Source organism: Lonchura striata, chromosome 2 (genome assembly GCF_050655825.1).
Source record: "Lonchura striata isolate lonStrDom1 chromosome 2, ASM5065582v1, whole genome shotgun sequence".
NCBI lineage: Eukaryota > Metazoa > Chordata > Aves > Passeriformes > Estrildidae > Lonchura > Lonchura striata.
In genome coordinates, this window is record NC_140704.1 from 138338869 (window position 1) to 138359476 (window position 20608).

At 38.8% G+C, this 20608-nt stretch overlaps 1 protein-coding gene across 12 annotated transcripts in view; it reads left to right on the forward strand.

Annotated features, from left to right (window-relative positions):
- OXR1 (oxidation resistance 1) overlaps nucleotides 1-20608 on the forward strand; it is a 259566-nt gene that overhangs the window by 53369 nt on the left and 185589 nt on the right. The window contains exon 3 of one of the 12 annotated variants that reach the window (XM_085572442.1): nucleotides 20326-20531. The exons of the other annotated variants lie outside the window; for them this stretch is intronic. The gene's annotated coding sequence lies outside the window, so the exon portion shown is untranslated. The remainder of the gene's footprint in view (nucleotides 1-20325; nucleotides 20532-20608) is intronic. 12 annotated transcript variants of the gene reach the window in all.

The window sequence follows — 20608 nt, forward strand, 5'->3', positions numbered from 1 at the left end:
ACTCTTTTGTGTTTCTACAACTACGCGCCATAATTTTGAAAAAAAATTATGTAACAATGCTTGTGAATTGAGAGTGTTAATGCTGTATCTTGGATAAGCTGTAATGTGTCCTACCTTTACCTTGCTTTTATCCTTGCACTCATTCTAGGGCAACAAGCAGTCTTGTCTGGGGCCTGGCAGAATGAAAAGATGAGCCTGTGTAACCAATATTCTTGTAACATACTGGAAATGTTTTGTTTCTTGTTATGTTAGGTGTCAGGAGTTATGTTGTATTTTATGCTGCATTTCAGTAGTCTTGGTTGACTAACTGGAAGGTGAAATTTTCCCATATTTAGAATTAATAATATATTTAAATTCTATAGAAACAGGGCCTTGGAAAAGTCAAAAAACTTGTTTTTATGTGCTGAAATAAAAGTCTTAGGCAATGTGGTTCTGTTTGTTTGGTTTTTCTCCAAACAACAACTGGTGGACTGAACAGAAGTAGACTTTTTCCAGCTTTTTAGATAGCAAGATGGGCAGAGTGCAATGAGCAGGAATAGAGATGGCAGAAGTTTGACCATAATGTAGTAACTCCAGAACGAGCAGCAGTTGCAGCCTACACTCTTTCTGCTGTCAGCACAGAGCTTTCTGGGTCTTTAGCCAGCAGCTTCAAAACCTTGTGTTACCTACTTCAAGACATATTGATGATGCAAAACTGACACTGAATGTGTCTTGTATTGCTGGGAAATTAACTAAATAGGTCTTAATTTAAATCAAGTCTAAGTCGTAAAGATAGCATTATCCATTGGTTTCTAGACTGGAAGATCACACAGGAAAGCACTAAGTGCATACCAAACACACAGTGCCCTTGGTGAAGAATCTGCTCAAGCCTACTCCTGGACAGCTCTCCCTTAACAGTGGGCATTTTTTGGCCCAGAACTTCATTAACTACAGAGCTAATGATCTGTAGCATTAGCTCTGTTCCCTAAAAATCTGCAGATCTGGCTGACTTGCTGGTTAAAATGTAGTGGTATTTGGTATGCAGCTGCCATATTGTCTGAACTGAGCTCTAGTAAGTGAACTGAAAACCTCAATAAAAAGATCATAGTTAAAAAGATGTATGTATTCCCCAAATCATTTGGCACAGACTTATGTAGCTGGCTGTCCATCACACATCCAGACTCATCAGATTTGAGGCTGGAGGTTGCTGTGTTGCAGGATGTTGATGGGCCCAGCAGATGTGCTCCTATCCACTGGAAAAGTCCCTGGAATGTAAAGCGCATTGGTGTTACTGATTGAAAGGGTTTGCTCTGCTGGTTCCTGAGTGCATGTTCTGATGATAGCAGGTGAAACCTTTGGCAGAGGTTTCACTGTCAATAATGTCTCATATTTTTCTGCTGGTGCCCAACCTAATCAGTGATTTTCACTGCTGTCAGCGTGTAGCAGCAGTTGACATTTAAATGCTGGGTCCAGTATCTCCAGTACTGGAGATAAAAGGCATCATGACATCCTTTGATATGAAAGGCTTCTCTCCCACCTTTGCTTATCCCTCCTGTTACTTGGTAGCCCTTCCTTGTACATTTTGGATTTCTGTCCTGCTTTAAGTAAAGCTTCTCACTAAGTGAGAGCATCTTTTGTGCTTTTCTTGCTTTGAGTAAGAGAGTTGCTTTCCTCCTTATGTTTCAGCTGTCTCCCTGGGGCCCTGGAAGAATTCAAACATAATAACTGTATCCAGTGGGACCATTTTCTCTCCCTCCAAAGAGAAAATGGAACATGTTATATGGGTGATAATGAGATTAAATGTGGTTAAATGAAGACTTGACTTCAAATAATGATGCCTTTTCACTATTCTCATAACGTCACATTTTGCAAAAGCAAATGTACTTGACTTTACAGGTATCTCTAATTCTGTTATCAGGCATTTTTTGGTTGCACAAAGAGAAATATAAAGAGATGCATAGACTTGAAATGTTGTCAAGAAGGTGGGAAGCTCTCTTCCTGCCCCCTGTAATCTTTGGGGACCAGACTCACTCATTTATATGAAAAATATATTAATATCAGTAGCAGAAAGAGATTAGGCTGAAAATGAGACTGCTCTGTGTCAGAACATGTTGTCTCAGCTGCCAGCTGTCTTTGCAGCACAACTTCAAATTGAGTTGTAGTCACAAGTAGGAATAGTAATAGAGGCTTTTTCCTGGGCATATTCCCTCTGTTCCTGGGCATATTCCCTGTAATTCCAGTGGGAATTAGAGATCTGAGGGGCACAACTGAGAAAAAAAATAATCATCTTATTCTGTTCAAAGTATGTTGAGATTCATCTTACTGAATTTAATGGGTCTTTCTTATTAGATAACTCATCCTTAAAACACCTTATAAGCAAGAGTGCTCATAAACCTCCTTTGAATTAAGTGCAATCCTTTAAATTCACCAAATAATACATTCCTTTTGAAGATATAAAGCAGATTAAATGTGTGGAACCACGTGGTATTTATAGATCAGGAATGCTAGAGAAGGCTGGCATAGCATGTCTGCACAGTCTGTGATAATAAGAGAAGATGCCTCAGGAGCATATGTTATCAGCAGGATCCAGAGAAGATACAGCATCAATGCGTTAGGCAGGAGAGGTAGGATTTTTTCTATTCCCTTGATATGGATGCCAAGTATCAGCTTTTCTTTCCTCCCAAATCACTATTTTGTCAGGAATGTGAGCGTCAACTCATTGCTCTGTGATTGCTGCTTGTTGAGTTAGAATAATTTTTTTATTACTTTTGACTCCAAGTGAAATCGAGGAGTTCTTAAAAAGAAAAAAGATAGAACTGCCTTTATGTCTCATGTCTGCTGTTCACAAAAGTCATGGGTGTGGGCTTTTGTTCCTGCTTAAGGGAAGGCATTAAGAGCCTTTTCACTAGAACACGCTCAGATGAAGAGCTGAGATCAGTTCTATCAGTTCTAGTTCTTCCTATCTAGTAACCATCAACTCCTGTGGATGGAAGTAGTTACATTTATGGTTATCAGTACAGGGTATGGATGGGGGTTTGTATTTAACATGACTGCAGTAAAAGGTAGCTTGATAGCTGACACTGGGGCAGAACTTGACCTGCAAAATCCTAATTACTAATTGATGAGTAAGCATCTAACCTGACTTTCAGCTTCCAGCTCAAGTGTTCAGCAGTGAAAAATATCCTTGTGCTTGTTAGGAAAAGTGAAAAAAGAAAAGAATATGTAAACCATTGGAGATGTGATAAGCATGGAAAATTATAGTGGCAGAATAACTATATTTTATTGTTAACAAGGACTTTATTTTTGCTTTTATATAGTAAAGTCCTAAAATATTTGAAGCACAATTGCATATTTATACTCTATTAAAATTCTGTCCTTATTTATAAAGGCAATAGAAAACAAACTATTGAACTGGAAGAAGTCTTTTCAATTATTTCTATTAAATTAATCAGATGATGTTGTGTATCCCAGACTCAAGTGGAAAATCCAGTGGCAAAAGTAGTTTATCACTACTGTGGTGGAGGTCCTGTGTCCTCTCTTGGCAGTTTCCAGGCAGGCCGAGACATGGTAGAGAAGTTTTAACTTAAACAGGGCTAAATAGGGTTTGGCTGGTACGCCTGAATGTGGAGAGCTGATGTAGCTAATAGAGGAGTTAGTGAAAGGAGAGCTCAAGAAGGGCTTCCTTGTGCTATCTAGAGAAGGGAAAACTATATGGGATTACTTAGAGTGTTGCAGGTGATTGTCTTTTCCAGATATTTTCCAGGGTAATAAAGGTGCTTTGAATAAAGGACAATACCTGGCTGTGGTTTGGTTTCTATTTCCACATCATAAAACCACTTCCTACTAACTGCAATTCTATGGAAAGAGTAAAACCCAGGCCTGTTAGTACTGGGATATTAGTTGTGCTTGAAACCTCCTTTTGAACACTGCAGCCTTTCTCTCCTCTCCAGATGGAATGGATGGGATCTGCAGCCACTTGCTCTCTGATACACAACTGAATGTTTTCTTCTGAGGTGCAGAGGGAATGAATCTCCAGCTAATTCTATGTGGGTCTATTTGCAACAAAAAACAAGCATACAACCAGTGAGTGCAGCACTGCTAATTATCACATAATAAAGATAATGAGAAATAAAAATGATATTATAGCATATCTGTTATGTAGTAAGAACACTGAAGTATTGAATAGTGATTAAGGTACTATAAAATGTGGAAGGTTTCCTAAGAGTGTTGTATATTTGGAAAGTGGGTTTTTTAGTGCAACTGTCAATACTAGAGTCTTGTGACTGTGTTATGCAGTATGTAAAAGAAATAAGCAATACATTAAGTGCACGATACTTCACCCTTCACTGTGTACAGAAAACAGCATCATGGTAGCTGTCAAATATTAGCCATCCCTTAGACTTCCCCCTTTTTCTAAAGCATGATATTTGCATGTTTACTTTTCTTATCCCAAAGAGACATAGTATCAGTTTTTTTATTTCCCTCAAAAGCTTTCTATTTGCATGATTAGTGTTCCTTGCATACTGTGACGAGGAATATCTGCTTCAGTCTGGTACCCAGGCTGACTCCCCATTGACTGCTTTCCAAACTAACATAAGAATTATTTATGTTTGCAACAAAAAGAAATCATGCTGGTTTGGAGTGTGGTTTTCTTGTTGACATTTTAGAAACTGTTCCAGGCTCTTCTTAATATTTAGACAAACAAATATGTTTGCTTTTTTCTGGTGCTGCCGTTGACATTTCCTAAGGGAATTAGTGTAGATGTTAACAACTTCCCAGCACACTAATGGAATAGTTCTTTGCTTGTGGCCCTGACACAAATTCTTTTAACTGATGTTTTTGCTGAAAGTAATGTGATTGTGATAACTTATGTGAGTCAGGGTAAATGTGAATCAGTCCTGGCTATTTTGGGGAGCATAAATGTCTGCTAAACTCCTCAGTGTTTTGCTTCTTGCAGATATAACAAGCAGAAGGTACCAATTTATTGTGTGCCTCAGAGCCTCTGTGCTGCACAAATATCTGCAGTGCAGAGCAGGAAGAAGGTCGATGAGGAGCATTGGTAATTGGTGAAGCCTGAAGGCCAGGGAAGCTTGTAACTCTACCTGCAGAAATTGGTCAGTCTGGGGCTTGGCTAATTTTGGAATCAGTAGCCATGAAAAGAATCACATAGAGGAATGTGCCCTTGTGTGCGTAGTGTGTGCCCCAAGGCACTGTAGGCTAGACCAGATTGATGTGTGTGCGTTGAACCTGTGCACTGCCATAACTTCACTATCTGGTCAGTATAAACAGGGTATAATTACATTAGCTATTAACCCTGGGCTGTTCACTTAGAGAACTTATATAGCCTTTTATGGATGAAGGTTTTGAAGACTTTTTCAGGAGGTTGGGTTTTGTTCTGGAATCCTGGATTGAAAGTCTGAAGCTCTTATATGCAACCAGCCTGTTTAGCATGTGTTTGTATTAAAAATGCGTTGTTCCTACAAGAACCAGTTATAACTTACAATCTTCTAGCACGACTATATCTTTTTCTGACTGGTTATGTATTGCAGGTGTGGAACAGATTTTCCTCAAGACCCATTGCTGTTTTAAAATATTTTCAATTGATAAACCTTTCTGTCTCTGGGATTATCATAACCTCAGTTATTATATCATCTGCATTTTCAGTGAAAGTGTAGAGAAAATAATTTGCAAGACAGTAATGCAGCAGCATTTTGGCCATGTTTATTCCATTCCTGAGTCTTTGGCTGAGGCTTCAAGAGACAGCCTTTATTGGTCTGTGGCTGTTCCCCTGCCTTGAAAAAGAACAAAAACTGTCAGGAAGAAAGATATTCATCCTAAGGGTAGACTCCAGTTACATTAAATAGAATAACAGCCACTTGGAGATGGGACTGGAAGGCAGCCAAAAGGATACTGAAAATTTTCAATAGTCTGTCCCTATCCCTGTCTTCCAGTGATCAACACAGAATGTAATTTCAACCTTCAAACTATTCACTGCAACCAAAGGAAACTGAATGCTGTTCTGGCTCTATTTTAAAGAGCTTTGTAACCTAGATGAGGAGATACTCTTCTTTTAAATGTGCATGTTGTTCTACTATTGCAGTAAATCATTGCAGGTATTACTACTTATTGATTTAAGTAAATTGTCCTTTTGGCTGTCTTGTATGTATTTCACAAGGAAAAAAGTTGAGCTTGACCTGTGGATATAACACATTTTCAATTAGTCTTTTGATTAAGTATTTCTCAGAGTGTCCTTCCTGTTTGCATTATTAGCTGGAGGCAGTCAGCCAGGATTCACCAAGTGAAGTCATGTTTTAAGATATTAGTGTCACAACAAGATCAAATGGCTTTCCTTGTAATGCCTGCAAAAGGTTTAACTGTATGCTGTACCTTTTTTATTAAAATCTCTCAGAATAATGTATATAAAGACAGATGGCCTGTGACTTCTAGCGATATTACAGCCTCATGAACCTCCAGCAGTTTCAGGCATGTATTTGCAGAATCATTTTTCCCTTCATTGTGAGAAATCTCTGTACCCTCATGCCACTACAGGGGAGATGTAACCCATTGAGCTGGGTGGGTCCTCTCAGCTAAAATAAGATCAGAAATAGATGTCAGAATAGGTCTGCTGCCACCTGGTTTCAGAAAATACTCTTCCTTTCCCAGTGGAATTTCTGAATTTCTATATATGTCTCCCAAGGAAGAGAAGAAGCAGAGGCCTTTTAATTTAGAACATTGGATTTTAGTAAAACCAGGGATACAAGAAAATAAGCAAAATAAGAAATTGCATTATGTAGGTAAAAATCTCATTTCTACTGTCAGATATTTGGGAACTTTTTAAAATTAGGTGTATTCTAATATTTGTGCAGTGCAGTGTTTCTGTTTTTCTTTACTTCTAAAGTGTAGAGTTGTATTTGTATGCTGTTTGAAAAACCCAACACCCTGTCCCTTTTTTCTACACATAATGGTAATGAAATAGTTGCTGGGATAGGAAACAGATAGGAAAGCAGAGAGGTGAGAGGTGTCCTCTCTGAGTATGCTTTGGATATAAAGAAGTAGAGATGACATTTGGCTTCAAAAGGATGATCTGTAGGATTCAGGAATTGAAATACACTCCCAGCTTCCCACAGAGTGGCAGGCTCTGTTTTGTGAGTAGGTGTCAAAGTACAGGGTAGTGAAATGTTCTGCCCAAAACCCAGTAGTGCTGCCCAGGTCATAGGAGAGTGTCACAAAGTATGGCACTTATTAGGAGGTGTTTGGTGTGTTACACAAATGTGGAGTGTTGTCTAAAGCACCCAGTGACCATAGCTGGTTATTATGAAGAACAGCAGTTACCTCTGTGAGTAGTACATTAGCTTCAACAGAAACTAATTGGTGCATTCAAGAGTAAAATAATGTCCTTCAGTTTTTCCATTAATGTAGGAAGGGCAGCTTTCTGCCATTCAGAAACCTGTATTTACAGCATGTTCACAGGTAATGTGCTCTTAAGGATGGATAGTTTTATCTAATCAATTTTTTAAAATGTTTGGCAGAGGAGAAAGAGCTATCTAATATCCACCTTTAAATTTCGTATTTAGTAAACACACCAAATCAAGTGTATGGCTCAGATTTCTGTCTCTCACTGTGCTTGTGCAGAGTCTTTTGCTTTTAAAGACCGTGATAGATGAAGTGAAAATAACAACAGATGTTTTCTGTAATGTGGATGGCATGGCTTGCTGTCATGGGGATCCTGAATTTAAAATGGGCATTGCTGTCATCCATGCCTATCCTGGGGGTGCTTTGGGAGAAGAGAGCTTTGCTCAGCCAGAACTGCATCTTACACCTCAGTGCCACACAGACCTGCAGATGCTAATTGCTTCCTAATCTGTTTGTCATTAAATGGCCATAAAATTTTCTATGATTATTCTTTTCTGAGCACAAGTAGTTCATTGTAAGGACTCTGCTTGCTTTTCTTTTTTTTTTCCTCACTGTGCTACAGTGAATAATGAGGGCCAAGAAGAAGACTGAATGAATAAACAAGATGGAGAAAAGAGGTGCAAGGAGTGAGGAGAGAAATGTGTGTATTTAGTTAACACAAGAAGTTAATGAACCTGTGGATCTGATATTACAGAGACAAAATTTCTAGGGAATTCAAAAAGGCCTTCACATTAGTCAGGTAAAGAAACATTAAGGATTTTGTGAAGTCAGTGTGATATTTTTTCTAAGGACTACAGAAAAAAATCTCTATTGCTCAAGGAATGAAACTTCTGGCTGACAATGATCTGAAGGAGCTTTCCTTGGGTTCTGCTCATGGGTGCTGGTTGCTTGTCAGTAATAGGACCCCTGTTGTCACAGTGTTATCTTACACTGGTTTTTGTTTTAGTTCTTGTTATGCAATGGGGCTAAATCACAAAACTCATGATAGAAAAAAGTGGTGGAAAGTGATAAACCATTCCAAAAACATTATGATTGGCCAAGGTTACTTCTGAAGTCATGGCCAAGCAAAAAGGGGACTGCAGACATCATAATTACAGCCTACCACTCCCTCCATTTCCCATTTCTGCAGTGAAGGAAAAGCTTGTTAGATGAAGGTCTAATGAGTCACACTGGCTGGCATTTCATCTGCCATAATAATGGACCACAATCAAAACATAATAATTCATATTTCTGTGTGAGGTGTTTAAGTACAACTGAATAAAAATTTACTCACAAGATGAAGACACGTATTGCTATTTTTGCCTCTTTTGTTTTAGTTTTTCTTGGGTCATAAAGAGCCTTTTTCAGCATAGAACTACTTCATCTAATAGAGGAGTTGTTTTTTTTTTCCCCTGATTATTTGTGTTTTGTTGTTAAACAATAGTTAAATGTTTCGTTCACTGGGCTACTGAAAGGAGAGTTGAGGTTTTCAGTGCTGAAGTGCTGCTTTATTGTTGCTTCCTGCATAGCCATCTCCATCATATGTTTGCTCTTTAACTTGCCAGTTCTTTTTAATGTATTGCTTTTATGTGTCACCCTGAAGTGGAGTGGGATTGTTCCAGTTTTCTTGATTTCTTCATTAAAATTGTTGACTTTTAAACTCTATTTTAGAGTTTAATAATAGCCATTTTCGATATAGTAATAAAAAAAGAAAGCCTAGACTTTTAAGAATATTCCAAAGAGGCTATAAAACAGACTATCAAATTACTGTTCACTTGAAATGATCATAGTGATAGAGAGATTAAAATAAATTTGCATAACTTTTCAAACAGGAAAAGGAAAAGACAAGATTGATATCATTATATCAAATGTGACATTGAAGAGTTTTACATTTATATTCTCACAGTTCTTTCTGGCCTGCTGGATTAGTGGAGGACAATAAGCCATGCTGGACTCACTTCTTCCTCTAGGTTCTGATTTTCATCTAGAGAAAGGATACTTGAATTGATCTGGTTATTTAATGGTTGCAAACCATCATTACTTGAGAGTATGATTTACAGTTAAGAACCATAATGGCATTAAATTTAAGCAGTCAGTAAAACACTGGATTAAATGTAAAGATAATGTCACATTGGAAGAGATAATTCCTGATGCACTGTTGAGTCTTAAATTCACTTTGTAATGAAGAAAAATGTAACTCAATAAAAATAGAAAGAAAGCACCGCATTCTGCCCTGTGAGCAAGCTAGCAGAGAATTTTTACAGTCTTCCTTCCATTTTATGTCTGGGCTTAAAATAGTCACATAAAAATGTAGACATAATCAAGCATTCCATATACAAGATGAAATTCATATGTCTGATTTTTTTCTGTCAGACATATATGCTTGGTAGTCTTCTTTTCAAACATGTTTAATAGTGTAGAATATTTCCCTGGAAGGTACAGATAAGAATGTGAAAACTGATGAAGTGAATTCAAAGAAGGAATATGAAGAAGATGGATTAACAAATTATGGAGGCAATTTGGGTCCATGAGAATATGGTAATGCTTCCCAGTGGCTGTACTCCAAGGATACCAAATATATCTTTATTCCTGTTTCTGGTCCCCACTCTCCCTTCACATGCATTGCCCAGTGAGTTAACAGTGGGCTTTCTGGTCATGAGATTAGAACTTCATCTATAAATTACATAAGTTAATGCTAAATCCCAGCTCTCAATAGTTTTGGGTAACACAAGAGAGAGAAAGAAGTCTATTCTCTGTGTAGGTGCAAGTTCATTTAAATATAGTTTATAATAGGAATAACTTCAGAAAAAATAAAAAAGAGCCTCATTCCCAGGAGAAATTACCGCAGTATCTAGTTTGATAAGGAAGTTTTAATTTTCCTGCTCTGGATGTAATCTTACAAAATTGCCAAGAATTTTGCTGCTGATGTCAGCAGAAGCAAGTTCAATGCCTGGATGATTTATTTTTTAATTGATGTTACTGCTCAGAATTATCTCCTTATTGTAGCTTGACTTCATTCTTTCTCTTTTGTTTTTTATTACAATTTATGATAGCAAAAAGGCTTAGAAAGGTTTATTAACTCTGTCCCTCTACCACTTTAAAACTGTTAACCATGTTCCATCTTTATAATGATGGCTTAAATACCCTTTTCTGTCATACTTCTTTTCTAATGCTTCCTTTCTGGAAGGACCAATAAAATAGTTCTAAGGGAATGTGCAAACATACTAGGGGAAGGTTTTTTTCCTCTCCAGTATCTCCAAGAAGCCAGCCCCCTTCTGGAGCAGGAACACTATGATAATATATCACAGGCTTGTTATATCAATTACTGTATCATAGATCACAAGCTGCTAAGGTCTTGTTTTACAAAAATGTGCCAGTTGTAATGGCACATTGAGGATATTTGATAGCACTCATGCAGAACCCGCTTCGTCACTGCTTTATAGTATGTGAGATAACAGCTCAATAAATATTCTGGGCCAGCCAGAACTGAACATTAAATATAACATTTAAAATACTTCACTGTTTTTTTGCCACAAGTATTGAATACATACAATGCATTTACTACTCCTGCATGGTTAGGATTTGAGTTTTACTTAGACAAATACTGTTTTATAGCATTAATTGCAAGCTGACTTCAAATTATTTTAATATAAATACTACCTTTTCAGAGTCAGGTTTTAAACCAACAAACACGTGACCATTTCTTGCTCATGGAATAGGTTTAGAATCATTATTAGAATCACTGGAATATGGTACAAACTTAGCATTCTAACTTCAAAAGTAATTGCATGTTTAGGCAATTCTACATTTTCTTAAAGCCAAGCTAAGCTGATTCCACATGACAGTGGTTTTAATGAGGCTCAATAAACAGTACAGTTTGTAACCTCAGGCCAACTGCTGAGCAGAAGCCAAGAGCAGTGCTACAGCTTTAGTGAACCCATTACTGTGAAAGATGCTGGATCCTAGAGCAGCCTGAGTCACTCATTGCACAAGAGATGAAGCTCCAATAAATAAAAATGAATATCTGAGGTGACGGGTGACAACTTCATGCAAACGTGATTTTCTCTGATTTGACAGTGCCTTGATAAAATCTTAAGGCATGTGGCTTACTAGCAACCATTTAAATTTTTAGCTATTGAATCTTCTGTTTTACTTGCAGGCATTAGCATTTGGGGCTTGTGGTTTCCTATGGGTATTAAAAAATTGCTTTATTTATGTATTGGGCCTAATTCTCAGAACTACTCAAGACCTAGAACAGCTTCTATAAACTGTTGGAGTAGTCAACAATGCTGAAATCTATATGTTTTCTTTGCCAATTTATGGATATTTTTTAATACATTCTTTTAAAGGTGAATTGATATAGGTTGTTTCCTACCCTTAGGGCTGATCTTAGACCATGTTCCCCCACCAGCACATTCACTGAGCTGGAGCCCCATGAGAGCAGTCTGCATCCCCTGTGAACAAGGTGAGGAAATGGGGGTTAAAAAAACACCAGAAGCAGCGTAACTCCTCTTTTAAGGTGCTACGGCTCTCTTAGTCTTTATGAAAATATTTCTAAAGAGTATCTGGAAATACAGTATAAATGGATTTAGGGGCTAAAAAGAATAGAAGAACAGAATTGAGATATTTAATCTTGAACAGGGAGGCTGAACCAGCTCTATGGATTGTTTACACACCAAAGACATCGACCAAAATAAACAGAAGAGCTGGCAGCACAGGACAAAAAAGATGGCCTTGTACAAGAAAACAGGCAGAAATTAGTTTACTTTGCTGGGAATAGTACAGTATATAGTGGGTAATGCTTGGACTTGATCTTAAATGTCTTTTCCAACCTAAATGATTCTGTGATTCGGCATAATGTACTGGACTGTTTATTAATATTTCCCTGAGATAATCTTATCAAAACCCCTTAAGTTAATCACGTTTACCAAAATTGTGATTCTTATATAAGTTTTATCTGTCATCTTTGCAAAATTGCTGAATCACAATTTAAGTGGTTAATGCTGAACTATAAGCTGATAACACGTTTACCATTTATGCTTTTGATCTTCAGCCTAGTAAGACAGCAGAAAAAGATGCTAAGATAACACAAAGCTAGTGCAAAAAGATTCTGCAGTCAGATTCTGTCCCTTATTTAGTGCAGTTAAATTACCAAATAGTAACAACAAAGATTAAGTTGTCATCTGCTGACATTTATTTCAGTAGGAAACAAGAAAAATGCACTGTTAAAAAGTAATATCAGAAACACTAGGGATTTGCAGAGATATAAAGAGACAGATAAACACGACAACAATCAATATAGTTAGTGTCCTCAGCTCTATCTCCACTTTCCAGAATGATATAGTTTCTATTTACAGGTGGGAAAAATGTCCTTAAATGCTGGTGGCATTGCAAGAAATATTCTGGGGAACAGTCAACATCATGACACAGACCATGAAGGGAAAAATCACAGCTTTTAATCAATGGAGGAGAGGAAATGAATGTTACTAATACACTATTCTCCCTTACAAGGTGGCAGGCCTGACACAGTGCAGACTGATATGTCTGAGCCAAGTCATGAAAGACAAAGCAAACTTTGAACGGGTAGATCAAGCACTTGGAGTTCCAGGCAGCAGGATCCATAATATGAAATTAAACAAGGGTTACTAGTTTGGTTTTGCAAGCAGATTTGTTTTATAAGTGGCTATCTTTCATATTTATTCATAGAAATATAAGAGAGACTGGCAGAAAAATTGTTTTGTATAATTTTATAGTGTAATTGCCTTTTGAGTGTCTTTGCCAGGTTAAAATACACATATGGAAGAAAATATGGTCATGGTCATCTTCCTAGCCTGTGGTAAACCAGAGGCCTTATAGGCCTAAAGCTATTAAAAAAAAAAAAAAAGTAGGTAGCCAATCATAACACATTATATATACAACATATTATTCAGGACTAATGATAGATCTGAACTTCAAATTATCTTGTGTTCTAAAGAAATTGGCACGTAATGCCTTTTTCAGTGTTGGTATTCCTGCACTGAGAATAAGTGATTGCTGACCTAGGGAAAGAAATGGGGCGTCTGTGCAGAACTCCAGTATTTCAGTGGCTCCACATCACAAGTTGCTGGCTTATTTACTAAATCATAATTTATTGGTGTTTCCCATCTCTGTAAAAGTTTAAAAGCACAAAAAGCTAAAATAGGCTATAAATCCACAACCTGATCTCTTCTGATGCATATCTGTAGGTTCTGTGGCCAGTTTTCCTGAAAGTACCCTATAGGGAGTCATGGATCACTCCAACATTTTCGTTGTACCTTGTGAGGTATTCCTGCCACTGTGATAATCAATCAAAAGATGAAGTAATTTGATTTTGAGTGGAAATTGATGAGGCACATATAATAGTCTGTGCAGGCCTCAGACTTTTTCCTGTATTGAAAGGAGAGCTCTCCCTACTTTCCATTAGTATCCCCTATGTTTGTGGTGCCTGGGACAGATTTTGTGTGGGTGTGAAAATTGTGCTGGTGGAGGTCTCATCACATTGCACATATGATCATGACCACCCAATCCTGAAATCCCCTACCCACAGCCAAATGGAAGGGGATAAGCTACCCTGGTAACATCTTCCTTTTTGCTAACAGAGCCATGCAGGAGGATATTTCAGTAATCCATCTAGGGTGGATTGATGGTACCGGAAATAAAGGGTAAGGAGGGCTGGCTGTTGATATCTTTATTGATTTATTCTCCTTTGCCTTGAGAGTCTCCTGCTCTCTTCTGTGCACTTCAGTTATTATGTTTTAAGTTCCTAACTGCAGGCAAGCTTTTGAGTGAATGGTGTAATTCTCATGATCAAAGCATAAGCTTTATTTTTCCAAAATTACATACAAGCATTAGTGAATTGTTCCTGTGTTTACTAAAGCTTCTCTCTCATTCTGAATAGCAGAGAAATAACCATCTTTCTTTTTTTCTTCTTCAATGAGATTTGCTATTTGGTTGATATTCCTTTTGAAAGGAAGTTCAGATATGAAAGCCTGGGACAATGATAATCTGGAAAAAGATATCAGTCTCCATGAGCTTTACTGTTCTGAGTAGAAAAACTTCATTTGGCCTAAGCAGCTATCCCAGACTATAGCAAACTGATAACTGAGTGTAAAATTGATACTATTTTGTATATTGTCACTTGAGTCATTATTGTTGTACAGCCATTGTTCTGTTGCTGTTGTGATTTTTTCTAAATAAGAAGGTTTATTTATTTATTTAAATCATGATTTTTTACATACAATAAATGGGAGACAGCTGTCACTGCTAGGAGAAGACAGAACTTCAGAATGAAGTCAGATACTTTGAAGTATTTTTAACTCTAGTGGTTCCTTTTTAACCAGTGAGTAGAAGATGTTCACAAGGAAGGTTAGACTGCAAGAGACCTAACACTCTATGCAGGAAATATAAGGCCATAAGTGTTTGTGGAAGTTAGTGCTACCCTGTTACAAAGAAGGATAGCTTCAACTCAAGAATTTTGTCTGTAGCATTTTTTTGCCTTTAGTTTACTTTTAGGGACTGTTTTATCCTTAGGCCTCTTTTAGCCTGTTTTATATGTGGATAGTAATGGTTGCATCAGTGAGTCTGATCATCAGTTGTTAATTAAATGTCTAATTATTTGTAATAAGAATATAAAAAAAGAAAAATATCATATTAAAAACCCCTGTCATATTTTATTAAACAAGCTGACCCTCTAATTTTTCTGTTTCTTCAAGAACTGCAAAAATGTCACTTTAAATTAGATTGCAGCTTATTGATGGAGTGCTAAATACAGTACCCATTCAATCCTGTCTGTTTGAATGCCAAAATCTCAAGCTATATACCACAACATCCTGGTGAGCATTTCTACCATAGCTGAAGCAAAGCTTTAGCCCAGCTGCTTGCATTGAGAGAGTCTGGATTTAGAATCCCTTATACCTGAAAATTTGTAACTAAATCAGTCCAAGATTGATTGGCTGAAATGCTTATGTACAATATTTCACACCTGAACGAGCAGTTTTGGTGCTGCGTTTGCTGCTGTGGTGGCAGAGACTGTGCTGGGAGCCTTGCAGTCCATGCACGTGTCCCACACTGCAGGGTCACAGCAGCAGCTGATGCGCTGCCTCTGCAGGAGGACAAAAGTCTTTTTACCCTCCCTTGATGAGCCAGACCCTGCAAGGAGAGAAGGACTCAGTGCTGAGGGTTGGAGGCCTGCTAGCACAGGCAGCCCATGGCTCTGTGAGCAAAGCAGTTTGTCAGAGCCTGGCAGAGCTTCACCTGAGGAGTATTGTAAGAGACAATATTCCACACAACTTTGAAATAAAGAGCAGAGAATAAACATGGTGATTACTCCCTTCCTCTTCCCATTTCTCTTGAATGTGAGTTAGCTGCCACCTAGAAAATCTGAAGGATATGGAGAGAAGAAAATGACACAAAATAGTGTATTAGTTACCATCTTCTATCCTGAAGTGTGTAGAACCAGACAATGCCCAGAGGTGATTCAGAGAACAGTTCAATTCATTCGTATTTGAAGGAGAACTGCAGTTTTTGATACTTGTATCTGATTTTTTAAAATGAATGTATGGTCTTCATCTGAGTGCTGGCCACTGACAGGCAGCAGAGGAGCAGCAGCAGCCCGGCTGGAGAAGGTGACATTTAGTGTATGGGGCATTTGCTGCTGCTCATTTCTCCACTTCACACCCATGAAGCTGCTGGTTGTACTGAAAACAGGAGAATAGGTGTGGTCAGTCACCACATAGCTCAGCCTCCAATGCCAAGAGTTGCACTAAAAATGGCACTGAAATGGCATTGGCATTACCTGGAGGCAAAGGATTTTATGGATAAGGGCCACAGAGGTCTAGATTTGTCCATTTGATGGAAGGTGGAAGGAGAAGAGATAGAGTTGGAGGCAGAGCTGACCCTGGTAAACCCAGAAAAAAGGGAGGTTAAAGCAGTCAGGTAATTTCATATCACTGAGCTGATATGAAACGTGTGGCAGGTTCACAGTCACAGTGCTGGCTTTGTTGCCATTGTCTCCCAGTGGTCAGAGGCACACTGAGTAGCTGTTTCCTTCTGCTACCCCAACTAAACACCAGAACCCTCTGAATTCCCAAAATCCCAAGCTGCCTCATTCCTGTGTGGCATTGCTTTGACACAAATGGGCTCAGGGGAAAAAAGCAAAACCAGGTAACCAGTAAGGTGAAGTAGTGTCACTAATAACTATAAATTATTGACCATCAGCTGTCCTGAGCGGAATCAGATCTCTGCACCAGCTTCTGTTATTAAAATCATGTTATAAATGCAGTCTTGGATTTTGGAAGTTAAAATCAAGCAGGGATACAAGAGCAACTGTGGCTGCAGAAGGAAATATAAATAGTTTCATGATTACTTATGGTCTATGTTTTCAATAGGCTATTGGTAATAGGAAAGTAAAAAGAGTCTGTGGAGTTGAAGACAGTGCAGCAGAGCTTAGTGTCTCAAAAGCTCACCTTTTCTGAAGGATATTGCAGCTGCTGATAAAGTGGTTACACATAAATATGCTACTTGTAGTGACGCCACTTTAGGTTTTGCCTTTTTTTCTATGTTCTCTGTATTCTTCACACATATATTTGTGGCTCTGTAGCCTGTTGTATTAGTAGCTAGTTTTCCAGTCATTTTCCATGGCCTTTCCCTAAGCAGAAAGACAAAACAAATTCCACAGCTCCAAGACCCAAGGGGTACAAGGCTCCTTTCCTATCTTGGTTCTTCCTGGGAGCCAAGACTGAGAACAACTCCTGAAAACATTTTCATTGACAAAGTACAACTAGTGCTGAAGGGGTGCTCCAGAGAAGAGGTTTGACCTGGGAAGAATTGCATCACCATTTGTCTTCCTAATTGGTACTTTTTATTATTTATTCTAATTGCCTAAAATCCACAAATGTGTATTCACCCCTGGTGGGGGTGAACTTTTGTGGGCATCTTTCCATAACTGCTCGTGAAAGCCTTCAAGTAAAGATCCTCTTTTATATTACCTCCTTACTAAAGTTATCTTGAGTTTCATTTCCAAGTTAGGAAAAGACAACAGTAGTGTTGTGGTTTGACACAGGAAAAAGAATCTTCTCGGAAGGAAGAGGTCAATTTGGATATTGACCAATTGAAGGTGGACACGCCTCTGAGAACACAGAGGGGTTAAAAGCAGAATTCCCAGGGGAACTCGCTCTTTTTGGTTCCGGTCAGCCGCAGTGCAGCCTCTCCCCTGCCCGGCCATGGCTGGGTGGGGAGGGGAAGGCCCATGGCCTGACGGAGGTGGGCCCAAGGGTGGAGGGACTGGAACCCCCTGCAGATGGAAGGGTGGAGAAATCTGGGATGTCTCCGTTCCCCCCCAGAGTCTCTCTCTCTCAAGAGAGAAAGAGACAGCGGCAGGTTTGTCGGCAGTTCACCGTGGGGAAGGAGAAGAGCGAGGGGGGCGCAAGGTGCCCAGCTGCCTGTGAGAGCCAGAGAGTCCGGGCAGAGAGCCATCCTTGGGAGTTGGGACTTTTAACCCTTCCTGAGAAATGAAAGCCTTGTGAAATTTTACTCCTCCTCAGTTTGAAAAAAGAGGAAGAGAGACCAGCCTGGAACCTGGGATGTTAGGGAAAGAAGATTGGGGGGGAAGATGATGGAGTGGCTTTTGGCTGGACTTTTTCTTGGTAGCCATAGACTGAATTGATTTTCTCCTCCAAGAGAGACTCTATTTTAGGAGGATGCCGGTGAGCCAAGAGATGTGCTTCAGCAGCTGAGAAAAGACAGGAGTGGAGGGAACAGAGAAAACTTAGGGAGATTTTTGGTGGTGCCCCTGTCTTCAGAGAAGGAGAAGATCTCTTGTTCCTGAGACCCTCGGCCCCAGGGGAGGAAGAAAATGGGTGGAACTGTGGTCCCAAAAAATGAAAAACTAAACTGTTTTTTTTCCCCTCTTGGCAGGGCATCCTTGAAAGGAAAAATCCTAAAAGCAGTCTGTCCATCCATGCATTGGTGCTGAGAGCACTGCGCATGGAAAGGAGTGTTACCATGGCAAACTTTTTCTCTGGGTGGTGCCATGTGTGACATGGAAACACAAGAGGTGGCAGCTGTGTTTCCTGGGGGTCTACGGTGCAAGGAAGACTCCTCTCTCCCCTGATGGACTTAGTATTGATGATACTGAAGGGTGAATACTTGATTAAGGTTCCAAATGTGTCTCTCTGTGGTTTGTTGGAGTTGGGTGGTGGGAGGAGGAATGTTTTGAAAGGGTTTAATTTTGGATTTTATGTGTGTTTTTCTTTCTTTTTTTCTTTCATAGTAGTATAGTAGTAGTAGCTTAATAAAGTTGTTTTTTTTTTTCCTTGTTATTAAGCTTGGGACTGCTTTCTCTGTTCCCGATTGCATTTCACAGCATTCAATTGAGAGGTTGCATTTTCATGGGGGCGCTGGCATTGTGCCAGTGTCAAACCGTGACAAGTACCTGTTCCATGGATCTATGAAGGAGAGAGCAGCACTTTTTGGAATAGGCCCCTTTTAGTTTTGCTGTTGTTTCGCTGTTTCTTTGTTTTTCTCAGCAGTTGCCTCAAAATAGTTTGAGCTGCTGTGGTTCAATACAGATGCCTGGTTCAGGTATATGGTAATAAAATCTGAGCAGAAGCTCTGCATGTGTTCTGTCAGGAAAGTGTTAAGGTGCTTGATGACTGTCTTTGCACACTGCTAATTTGGGCTGGTATTTTTAGTTGTACTCCCAGTAGGAATGGCACAGAGTTTTTGACTGCTTGTCACAGACAGCTTTGATAGCTGACTCCTGTGGGGAGGGACTACTGTGGAGTTACAGTAGCCATCCAAAGTTAATGCCTGCTTTCCTCTAATAAACCAAGTTTTTAATTTAAAAAAAAAAAAAAAAAAAAAAAAAACCAAAAAAAAAAACCAGAAACAAAACAGCCTCCTAAAACTTCACATCCTCTTCCTTCCACTGAGATGCTGATTATTTTTTCCCTCAGGGGAAGGGATTCTGGATGTATGTTAAGGCTGTGTTTATAGAACCAGATTAACCTGCAAGTTCTTGATGGCGGTTTATCTTGTTCATTGCATGTGAGGACTGTGTAATTTTCTTCTTTTGTTTTTATAGCAATAGGTTAGGAGATGAGAGAGAAGTACTTCACAGAGCTTATAATAGACTCTGCAATGGATTTTATGAAGATCTGAAGAGATGCTCAGCCAAGAGTCCTTCAGATAAATTATAAAAGGAAGAGGGGAACTTAAAATGATGTATTTTATTTTTTTTAATTTTATAGTTATTTTTATTTGCTGACAGCATATTTAAATATGCCACATATTAAATAATTCAGCAGACTAAAAATGATACAAATAATCTGAAATAAAAAATAATATGTGGCAGTAAAAATCGTAACTATAACTACATTTTTTGGTTTCTCTAATATTCCTAATCAGAACAACCATTCCACAAAGGGCTGTGAAATAATCCTGTTGGGCATGAAAGGCTCCTCATGAGCAGTACTGAGTTTCTAAGGTCTGACTTCTATCTTTTACTGGTATTGGAGGTTGGTGGAGCAGAGCCCTTGGGATTAGAGCTGTCAGGAGGCCTGGAGAGTGCTCGGCTTGTGTGCTGGAGAGAGAAGGACTGCTCTGATGTATTAGTAGTTGATTACAACTGACATGGAGAGTAGATGCCTGGATTGTTTTGAAAAGTACTTTTTAGATTTTTTTTTAGTGTTGCTTTTGTTTTTCAAGCCCAGAGGATACTCAATTTTTAACTATGATTTTGGAAATAGTTTTTGCTATTATTGAGATTTCTGGGTAACTGCATTTTATGGGTGGTATGTTTCGGGAACTAAAATACCTCCAAAACTGAGTGCTATATGAATTTTTCTCCAGTAGTCTTTGTCTGGAGACAAAATTATAAAATCTTTTTATACTACATCTCTGCTGGACACTGCAGTTTGTATATTATCCTGTTTTCAGAGTCTACTCCCTCTCCTGGCTTTTATTTCCAAAATGTGCCAGCAGTGGAAGTGAGGTGAGGGTACAAAGTAGCGGCAGAAACGTGAAATAGAGCATTCTGTGAGCTCTGGGGAGGCACAGTGCAGAAGACAGCAGCTAAAAGTGACAAATCTGAGAAAGTTCAACTTTCTACGTGTAGACCTGGGAGACTTCAAACCAGATCACAGGTAGGTCCTGAATTTCTGCACATTGCTCTTCACTGCTAACTAAAAATATTTTCTGGAACGGAGAGTGCAGGCACCTT